Source organism: Mirounga leonina, unplaced genomic scaffold (assembly GCF_011800145.1).
Source record: "Mirounga leonina isolate KUSES-001 unplaced genomic scaffold, KU_Mleo_1.0 Mir_153, whole genome shotgun sequence".
Lineage (NCBI taxonomy): Eukaryota > Metazoa > Chordata > Mammalia > Carnivora > Phocidae > Mirounga > Mirounga leonina.
In genome coordinates, this window is record NW_023270387.1 from 38,492,390 (window position 1) to 38,503,423 (window position 11,034).

Here is an 11,034-nt window from a genome sequence, read left to right on the forward strand (position 1 = left end):
GTGGACTCAGCTCTGTGCTTCACAGGTGAGCCAAGAGGAGGCAGGGATGTCAGTTCCTTGGTTGGCGCTTTGGGATGGGGTGGAAGATAATGGGACCTGAAGCCTGAAGGTGGGTTGTTCCAAGGCATGATGACGTAACTTCCGGGTGGCAGAATGAACTAGTTATAACCTATTTGAAATCTGTAGATTGATCCCTGCCATGTTGCTAGCTTTGACCACTTGCTCTCTATTTACACTGCTACCACCCCAAGTAGAGTTTTCTCTGTGCTTTTCCTGGAATTAAAGTCTTTCAAACGGCCCCCTGCCCTCCGGGCTTTCTCTTCCTCATGTCCTACTAGAACACCCAGATTGTGTCAACATATAACTTGGGCCACATCACCCCCCCACCCCCCAGCTTAACACAGCTATTGAACTCCAGTAAGTAGCCTCTGCTAAGTCCTGACCCTCCCCAGCTCCTGCACTGCCCTATGTGTCCACAGGCACCTGTCATGCCTTCGGATCTCACCCTGAGGTCTGACCCCCGGCCTTCAGACTCGGTGAAGCCTCAGAGCTGGAGGATACTGTAGACAGGGCCTGGCCTCCAAGTTAAGAGGAAGGGTGTAATTTACAAAGGTACATTCTACCAAAGTCTGTGAAAGAGTCTAAAATAGAAATCAGGGCATGATGCTTAGGGTTTAGTGGACTTTAGATTTTTTCTTTTCTTTTTTCTTTTATTTATTTGAGAGAGAGCGTGCACACACAAGCGGAGGGGGAGGGAAGTGGGAGCAGGGGAGGGCCAGAGGGAGAGGGAGAAGCAGACTCCCTGCTGAGCAGGGAGCCCAACATGGGACTGGATCCCAGGACCCCAAGATCACGCCCTGAGCCGAAGTCAGATGCTTAACTGACAGAGCCACCCAGGCGCGCCAGATTTTGTTTTCTTTAAAAGTGGCTTTCTAAGCCATGTGGGCTCAATGTATTTAAAACAACAACCTGGTTTCAAGAAAGAGTGTGAAGCGCATGAATTTGCTTTTGATCTTGCCTACCTCAGTTTCTCCCTCAGTATATATGAAATTCTAGGGGTGCGACAACTACTTTGCTGAACAAGGACTTTATGCCAGCCACTTGACTACGTGCAGTCATTCAGTGGCCCCTGGGACCAGCATGGGTGTCTATTACCCTCTGCATGTCACAGATAGGGAGCCCGGGAGTATGAGAATTTAGACAATGAGGCTAAGTTCTCCCTGCCAGCAAGTGGCAGGTGAGTATTTAAATTCAGATATTGGATCCCCATGCCCTGCTGCCTTTGGAAAGCTACACTGGCAAACCCAAACTACAGAGGGTCTCATGGCACCTCCACCTCACTCACTCCACCTCCACATGGCACCTCCACCTCAAGTTGCTCACCATACTAGCTTGCCCCCATCCTCTTGTTCCTGCACCTTCCTCGGCGGACCAGCTTGCTCGTGGTGACTGGCTATGGCGCCTTGGAGGGGCCCTCCATTCACAGCTCTTCTCCCCCAGCACAGCAATATCGCTATCGGACCACTAACCACTACTGACACGCTACTGAGACGGTTCCTCTCTCTTCCGTCACTGCCACCACCACCTTTGGCCCCAGTGATGGACACCTTCTCCGGGTCAGGCTCAGCAAAGCGCTCAACAAACATGACGGCATTGAATGTTCTCAGCAAGCCTTGCACGCATGGCGCTGGTGAGGCATTTAGAGACGTATTTCCGTTTAAGCCATTAATGGGTTGAATTCTTCCATTTGTCCTGCAAGCATTTGACTAAATGTGCGCAGAAGCTAAGGGTACTGTTTCTGGTTCTGACAGATCTTGCATCTCAAAGTTTTCTTGCCTCTTTCCCTTGTATCAGTGGATTTTCCCTAACCCTAGGGAAACCACAGGCCCACTTTACCTTGGAGAGCCTGATTTGGACATGATCTTTGCACAGTCATGAACGGTTCCTTCTTTCATTTCCAAAAGCATTGGGTCATCCTACCTAAACCGGCCATTGCAGCTCAGGAGAAAGAGCACAGGTTTTGCAAGGTGGTAAGACAATGCTGCTCTCAGAAAACCTTGCCCAGACGGCACCTCTGCAGCCTGCAGGTACATCCTGCTTGCTTTCTTCTCCTGGCCCAGATGGGGCTTTGTTCCTAGGAGTGATGTTGGCTGTGTATGTTGAGTAGCTATCTCCACTCCTAGTGGGTCACGCCAGCCCAGGATAAGAGTGGGCTACAATTTCTCTTTGCAGGATGAAGAAGAAAATGATGTGATTTGCAATCCATACTAAGCAAGACAAATAGCCAACGAAGCATGGGAGTTTTCATGCCCCAGATCAAGATGGATTGCTCTGCTGAAGTAAAGCCTTCCTTAGAATGCATTCATCAACAGAAGTGTGCAGGCTCCTTCTGTGGAGTGATGGAGATACAGGACTTGATTTGGAAATTGCAGTTTGGGCAATCATTAAGAAGGTTCTGTTTTTTAAACTTCCATATGCAGTTAGAAAAATGTGTTATTGTGCTATTGAAGAGAAATTACTCCCTGATTAGGGGTTCTGGGGAAGAAAGGGCTCCCTTAGAGATGCTCTGATTGGATAATGAAGCAAAGTCAAAAATATTTTGAGGAAAAAAATGCTTGCTTGGAGGCGATCTAAATGGATACTAGTATTGCTGTGTGCCTGTCAAACAAATAGGTATATTATGAAGCATTTACACAACGGGGCTTCCCATGACACAGACTTTCTTCTCAGGAGTCACCTGCTACCCCATAACGGATGCATGTCTAATTAGTCTGGTCTTAACACCAGCTCCTGCGGTATCAGGCAGATGTAGTTGTTCTGCTTCATAGATGGGGAAACTGAGGCTTGGAGAGAATCCCAGATTCTCCATTGTGAACTCAGTTAGGGTGGATCCATGTAGACATTGAAGCAAGTTACTTGAGCTTCTGTTTCTTCATCCATAAAATGGCCATTATAACACCTACCCCGTGGAAATAATAAAGGTGATGAGCAGTATAAAGCCCTCCCATGGGATCTGTCCTGCGGGGATGTGAGTACTCAAGCGCTGGTAATTGACTTTGTAACTATCGCTGTGGTCCTCCCCCTCCTCTCCTTCATCATCACTGACCTTCTGTGGTAGAGAGCAAAATTATGCTGGGTCTAGCAGGAAAGCCTAGGAAAGAAGAGTTTTCTCCTGGCTTTGAAGTCCCTCCCCCAGGATGGTGAGCTGCTCAGAGGGAAGTGACCCCCTTCTGCATGTCCTTCTCCAAGCCCAGGTAAGGCAGAAAGAATCGCTGAGTGCAGCTGACTTGTTACATGGCAGATCAATGCCACCATCCCTCCCTCTGGCCTGGCCTGTTGTTTGGCTGTGCACACTGGCCACCCAAAGTCGGTCCAGGGCAGACTCCTTCATTTAGCCAGGCTCTCTGTTGACCTCGTTTCAGGGTGGGGTCAGCCATCACTCACAGTTCGGCCTCATCCAAGAGCATTTCAAATGGCTTGTCGATCTCCAAGCTTATACCTTATTACTACAAAAGAAATTACACTGATGCTCTATGGGTACATTTCAGAACATTTTTCAGATTTCAGATTACAACTTGTCACCATGAGATTTCCCAAAGAGAAGAAACACAGAACTGTATTATTAGTTAGAGTCTTTTTCATTGCCCCAAACCGGAAAAACAAAGAATTGTTATTACTTAGCCTACCTTAGAAAAACAGAAATGCATTTTTAAAATTTTATATTTAACCACTTGAACTTATCTGCTAAGGAAATTAGGCCAGTCAGTAGATCCTTTACATTTACATTGGCCCTCTGCTGTGTCTATAAATAAATAGGCAAACATTTGTCAGGAAATGCTCTAAAATGCAGACATTCAAATGTACATTTTTCTTCACGATAGTCCTCTTGAGACACGGACACTGGTTCCTTCAACCCTGCGGTCCCAGGGATGTGTGGAAATTCCTTTTTTGGGATCTACCTTTAGAAGTCAGTCTCTAAATTGCACAAGAAAATCAACCTCAATTCCAGTCTTAGTTTTCAGCTCTGTCTGCAGGTCAGATCTACTGGGGAGCTTTAAAACCCAAACCAGGGGTGCCTGGTGGCTCAGTCAGTTAAGGATTTGCCTTCGGCTCAGGTAATGATCTTGGGGTCCTGGGATGGAGCCCTGCATCTGTCTCCCCACTCAGCGGGGAGTCTGCTTCTCCCTCTGCCTCTCCCCTACCTCCACTCGTGTTCTCTCTTTCTCAAATAAATAAATAAAGTCTTAAAAAAAAGATTAAGTATTTAAAAAACAAAACAAAACAAAGCCAATGACTATCTCACTGCAAAGCAATTAAGTAAGCATGGCTGGGCATTCACAACTTAGTTTCTAACTTCTCAGGTGACATTAATGTGCAGCAAGGATTGAAAATTACACCTCTTCTTTTAACAAACAAATACACCCAGTTTCTCTTTGAATTATTTTTTGCACTTCCAAAATTTAAATCTATCACCAAAAGACAGAAATGTATACCTTTGAAAATGCACACCAAAAAAAAAAAAAAAAAGTGCTATAGTTTCTGAAAGCAACTCCCAAATTGTTTGGAACCATGGGATCTTATTAGAATAAACATGTACCTTCTTAAGGGACCATTTAGAAAAATACAAAACCTGTCACTTGCTCATTCATTCTTCCATTAATGAGCATTTGAGTTGTTAAGCTTTTGGTAATTGTAAATAAAGCTGCTATAAACATTTGTGTGCAAGTCTTTGTACAGACATATGTTTTCATTTATTTGCATGAATACTTAGGAGGAGAATAGCTGAGTCATAAGACCAATTATAATAAAAAATAAAAGCTATGTGTATTAATGTATGATAACAAGAAACTGTCAAATGGTTCTCCAAAATTTAATTTTACTCTCCGTCCTGCAGTGTATGAGAGTTTCAGGAGCTCTACTTCCTTGTCGACATTAGATACTTTCAGGCTTTTTGATTTTAGCCACTCTTAAAAGTATAAAATTTGATGTGATTATGGTTTAAATTTACATTTCCATGATGATTAATGATACTGAACATTTTTTCTTGTTTTTATAAGCCATTCATGTATCTTCCTTTGCAAAGTGACCAAATCTTTTGCTCGTTTTTTAGGTAAACTTTTTATTTTGAGATAACTGTGGATTCACATGCAGTTGTAAGGAAGAATACAGACACCACATGTACCTTTTACCTAGTGCACCCCACAGTAACATCTTGTAAAAATATAGTACAATATCATAGCCAGCTACCAACATTGCTACAGTCCTCCCATCACATTCCTTTGTGTGTCTGTATTAGCTATACATGATTTTATAACACACATGGGTTCCTGTATCCAGTGTCACAGTCAAGACCCAGAACAGTTCCATCATCATGAGGATCCCTCATAACCATATCCACCCATCCCTAAACTCTGCAACCATGAATTAGTCTCCATTTATAAAATTTGTCATTTAAAAAATGTCACAGAAATGGAATCGTACAGAATATAACCTTTGGGGATGTTTTTTTTTTTTTTTTTTTTCACTCAGCATAATTCCCTAAAGATTCATCCAGATTGTTGCTTATAGGGATGCCTGGGTGGCTCAGTCAGTTAAGCCTCTGCCTTCAGCTCAGGTCATGAGCCCAGTGTCCTGGGATTGAACCCCACATCGGGCCCCTTGCTCATCAGGGAGCCTGCTTCTCCCTCTCCCACTCCCCCCGCTTGTGTTCCCTCTCTTGCTGTCTCTCTCTCTGTCAAATAAATAAATAAAATATTTTTTAAAAAAAATTTTGCTTGTATCGATAGTTTGTTCCTTTTTTTTTTTTTTTTTTGTAAGTGGCATCCATGACGTGGATGTACCACAGTTTGATTAACCATTTACCCACTGGAAGATATCTGGGTTGTTTATGGTTTTTCACTATTCTGAACAAAGCTGAATGGATGATCATTCATGTACAGGTTTTTTGCCGGGTCATATGGTCATCGCATGGCTAGCTTATAAGGAACAATAAACTGTTTCCCAGAGTGGCGGTATCATTTTACATTCCCACTAGCAGTGCAGTTTCTCTGCACATTCACCAACATTTGGTGTTAACCATTTTTTATTTTAACTATTCGTTTTAATGGAAATGTTTAGGCTTTTGCTGTTGAGTTTGGAAAATTCTTTATGTATGTTCTAAATACTAGTTTTTTGTCAGATGTGTGATTTACAGATATTTCCTCCCAGTCTATAGTTTGTCTTTTTGTCCTCTTAGCAGGGTCTGTTACAGAGAGTTTTTCACTTCGATGAAACTTTTTCACTTCGATGAGATCCAATTAACCCATTTTTTTCTTTTATGGATTGTGCTTTTATTGTCAAGTCTAAGAACTCTTTACTTAGCCCTACATCTCAAATATTTCCTATCTTCTCCTAAAAATAGTTTTACATTATATATTTAAATCTGTGATCAATTGACTTAATTTTTATATAAGTAATGAAGTTTAAGTCAAGATTCATTATTTTCTTTTGTCCATTTTTTATTGAGTTGTTCATTTTTTTGTTGTTGAATTGTATGTGCTCTCTAGGTATTCTGGATACAACTCCTCTGTTAGATATATGTATTGTGGATATAATTTCCAATCTATTTTTTTTTAAAGATTGTATTTATTTCTTTGACAGAGAGAGACACAGAGAGAGAGGGAACACAAGCAGGGGGAGTGGGAGAGGGAGAAGCAGGCTTCCCACTGAGCAGGGAGCCCGATGCGGGGCTCGATCCCAGGACCCTGGGATCATGACCTGAGCTGAAGGCAGACGCTTAACGACTGAGCCACCCAGGTGCCCCCCAATCTATGTTTTTAACAGTATCTTTTGATGAACAGAAAATTTTAATTTCAATAAGGTCTGATGTACCATGGTGAAGACTATGGTTAGTTTATAGCTCAGCTAAGAAATCTTAGCTTACTACAAGAGCATGAAGACATTCTCTTGTGCAGTCTTCTAGAATATTTATCATTATAGCTATTATATTTAAGGCTATAATCTATTTTGAATTATTTTTGAGTATGGAGTAAGGGAGGCATTGAAGAGGGTTTTCCCCTCCTTTTGATATCCAGTTTTTCCAGCACCATTTGTTAAAACTAGTCTACTTTCCTAAATTATTTTTTAAAGATTTATTTATTTATTTTAGAGAGAGAGAGCGAGAGAGAGCAGGGGAGGGGCAGAGGGAGAGGGAGAGAATCTCAAGCAGACCTCCTGCTGAATGTGGAGCCTGACACAGGGCTCAATCTCACAGCCCTGAGATCATGACACAAGCCAAACCAAAGAGTTGGACACTTAACCTAGTGAGCCACCCAGATGCCCCAAACTAGTCTACTTTCCTATTGAACTGATTTGGTGGTTTGGTTAAAAATCAATTGACCGTGTATGTATAGGTTTATTTCTTGATTCTAGTCTGTTCTATTGATTTATTTGCTTATCCTTATGCCAAAACAACACTGCCTCTATTAATGTAGCTTTATAATACATGTTGAAATAGATCTTGTTAGTTCTCCAACTTAGTTCGTTTTCAAGATTATTTTGGTTATTCCATATCATCTGCATTTATATATGTTTTATAAACAGATAGCCAGTATCTTAAAAAAAATCTTTCTAGAATTTTGATTGACATTTCATTGACTCCATAGATGAATTTAGGAAAATAGGTATTTCAATAATATTTTTCTAATCCGTGACATGGTATTTCTCTTTGTTGATTTTGGTCTTCTTTAATTTCTCTCTGCTGTCTTTTGTAATGTTCAGTAGAGAGGCTTTGTACATCTTTTGGTTGATTAATCCTATATTTGATTATTTTTGTGGTATTGGTATTGTTTTTAAATTTTATTTTAAATTTATTATTACTAGTGTTACAGAACTATAGATTTTTAAAAATTTACCCTGCATCCTGTGCCCTTACTAAATTCACTTACTAATTCTGGTAGCTTGGTTGTTGTTGTTGTTATTGTTTAAGATTTTATAAGGTTTTCTACATACAGAATCATATAATCTGAGAATAAAGAGAGTTTTACTTTTTTTTTTACAGTATGTGTCCTTTGTTTCTTTTTCTTTTTTTTTTTCAACAATTATTTTATTGGAGACTTACTTTTATAAAAGAGACAGCAAGAACATTGATTACAATAGAGTGAAAGGCATATACATTTTTCAAGTAAGTAGCTTTAATTACCTCTCTGAAACTATATTATCTTATTGCACTTTTAAGAGATGATTTGTTTATTCTATTAGCCTAAGAGATCATAGGTTATAACACATTCTCTCATCACTTATAATTTCAGTTGCTTCACTTTCTGGCAAATCTTAGGATCAAGAAATACAAGCATTGATACTGCAATAGTGTTGTATGATGACAGATGATAACTACACTTGTGGTGAACCCAGCATAAGGTATAAAGATGAGTTGAATCATTATGTTGCACATCTGAAACTAATGTAACATTATGTGTCAACCATACTCAAAAAAAAAATTTTTTTAAGACATGTAAGTATTCTTGGAGTGCTTGGCTGGCTTAGTCGGTGGAGCATGCAACTCTTGACCTCCAGGTTGTTAGTCCAAGCCCCATGTTGAGTGTAGAGATTACTTACAAATAAAAACCCAACATCCTTTTCAACCCTTTAGGAAGCTAGACTTGGGAAAATGGACTCTCTTTCATAATGGGTCTTCTCATAAAGAGTCCAGTGGAAGACCTTCAACCCCGGCCCAAGTCCAGGCAACTGAGCTGAGATCTCATGCACCTTACTGATGTCCCGCTCCAGGCCTCCCTTTGTTTCTTTTTCTTAACTATTATAATGCTAGGACTTCCAGTAAAATATTGAAAGAAATGGTGAGAGCAAACATCTTTTTTTCATCTCAGGGAAAAAAAACAGTCATGATTTCACCATTAAATATGCTATCATTTGTAGGTTTTTCAAAGATACTCTTTACCAGATTGAGGAAATTTCCTCCTATTCCTAGTTTCCTCCCAAATTTTTGTATCATGAATGAATGTTGAATGGTGTAAAATGATTTTTTTTGCAAATATTGAAATAATTTTTCTCTCTTATTCTGTTAAAATTTTAAATTACAGGGGCACCTGGGTGGTTCAGTTGGTTAAGTGTCTGACTCCTGATTTCGGCTCTGGACATGATCTCAGGGTTGTGAGATTGAGCCCCAAGCTTAGCAGAGAGCCTGCTTGGGATTCCCTCCTTCCTCTCCGTGCACCTCCCCACCCCAGCTCATGCTCTCTAAATAAATAAATAAATAAATAAATAAATAAATAAATAAATAAATAAAAACACTGATCGAATTTTCAAATGTCAAATTAACCTTATATTCCCAGGGAACACCCTCCCCCACCTTGGTCATGACGCAGAATCCTTTTCGTATATTTTTGGAATCAATTTGCTAATATATCATTACAGATTTTTGCATCTTTGTTTGTGAGGAACATAATTTTTCTCTTTTTTATGTGTGATTTTTCTTTCATTTAAATGACATTGCAATGCTGTAAGGAAGGGTTATGCTGATTTCACAAAATACATTAAGAAGTGTTTTTTCTTCCTCTATTTTCTGAGTGTGTGTAAAGTCAGTATTATTTCTTTCTTAAATGTTTGATAAAATTCACAAGTTAAATTATGTGGTTATCTTTGTGGGAAATTATCTTTGTGGGAAGATTTGTCATTACAAATTCAAGTTCTTTAATAGATATAGAGCGGGGGAGGTAGAGGATGGATAGAGTTCCCGCAATATTGCAGCAAAATTGTCTTTATTTAAAATCAAGGCATGTAGCTTGAGGCCACTCCATATGAGTATATACATGGCCTAATGTCTAGAGTTCTCCCTATGCCCTTTCATTCTGTTGCTTCCTGGATCATCACCAAAACCTATGGAAACAAGAAAATGTCCCAGTTAGCGAACTGTCAGAATTGGCAAATCAGGTAACATCTGTGGGTCCAGCACACTGAAGAGAGCTTTTGTTTCTTCAATCCATATTTACTGAGCCTTTACCATGCACTCAATTCAGAGTTAACAGATAGAAATAAAGGGAGCAGTGGGGGACACCCCGCTGCTCCTGAGTCAAGAATGAAAGGCAAATCCCTATTGTTGGTGTCTGGGGAGAGGAGGCAGAGAGAACAGAAAGCAAACACATGCCTGACCTGATGAGCTCAGGCTTCACGCAGAGCCAAGAAAAGGTTGAAGCTCAGGGAGAAGCCTTACGTCTCTTGTGTTTCCCTCTCAGACTGAGGTCTGAACTGGGAGGCCTCCCTGGACGGGACTCTCCACACCCAGCAATGGGATCCCAATAGGCAGGCAACCAGGGCTGGAACCCCTGCATTCCTAACAGTTTGGTAAAGGACCTCCAGGGTCAGAATCAGACTCCCAGGCCCTTCCCTGGATCTCCACACTCAGAATGTTTTCGGTGGAACCCAAGAGCACTTGCATGTTTAACAAGTTCCCACATGACCAGGTGGCTAGGCACAGCACCCAACCTAACTCCTCAAATGACAAGGGGAGGGAGAGCATCCGGAATAATGCTAAGAGGTCAGTATTCCAGACCGGCTGGCTGAGGTAACTTTTCTCTCTTCTTGGAACCCCCCAGGCACCCTATGTACTTGGGGTACTCAGTCTACCCCATTTTGTTCCTGCCACACATTCTAGGGTGTGGGTTGTCAGGCAGAAATGGGGTGCTGCCATCAGACAGACTTGGGCTCCGTGAACTCAGGAAATCGTTTCACTTCTTTGAGTTTTAGTTTCTTATTACAAATATAGATCAAGATCCCTTTTCAAAGAGTTTTGTAAGGATTACATGAGATAATGCCTATCAAGCATTTACCACAGTGCCTGGTACAAAGCAAACACCCAGTGAGCGTCAGCCGATACTATTCATTAACAGACTGTGACCCCCAAGAGGAGAGGCAACCTGCCTTTTGTTTCTCCTGCTGGACCTGGTTACAGACTAGTCAGTCATGTTTGTGGAGCTGAAGAAGGAAGCTAAATCTCTCGGGGCTGAATGAAGACCTGAGGCGTCCGCAAATACAAAGCGT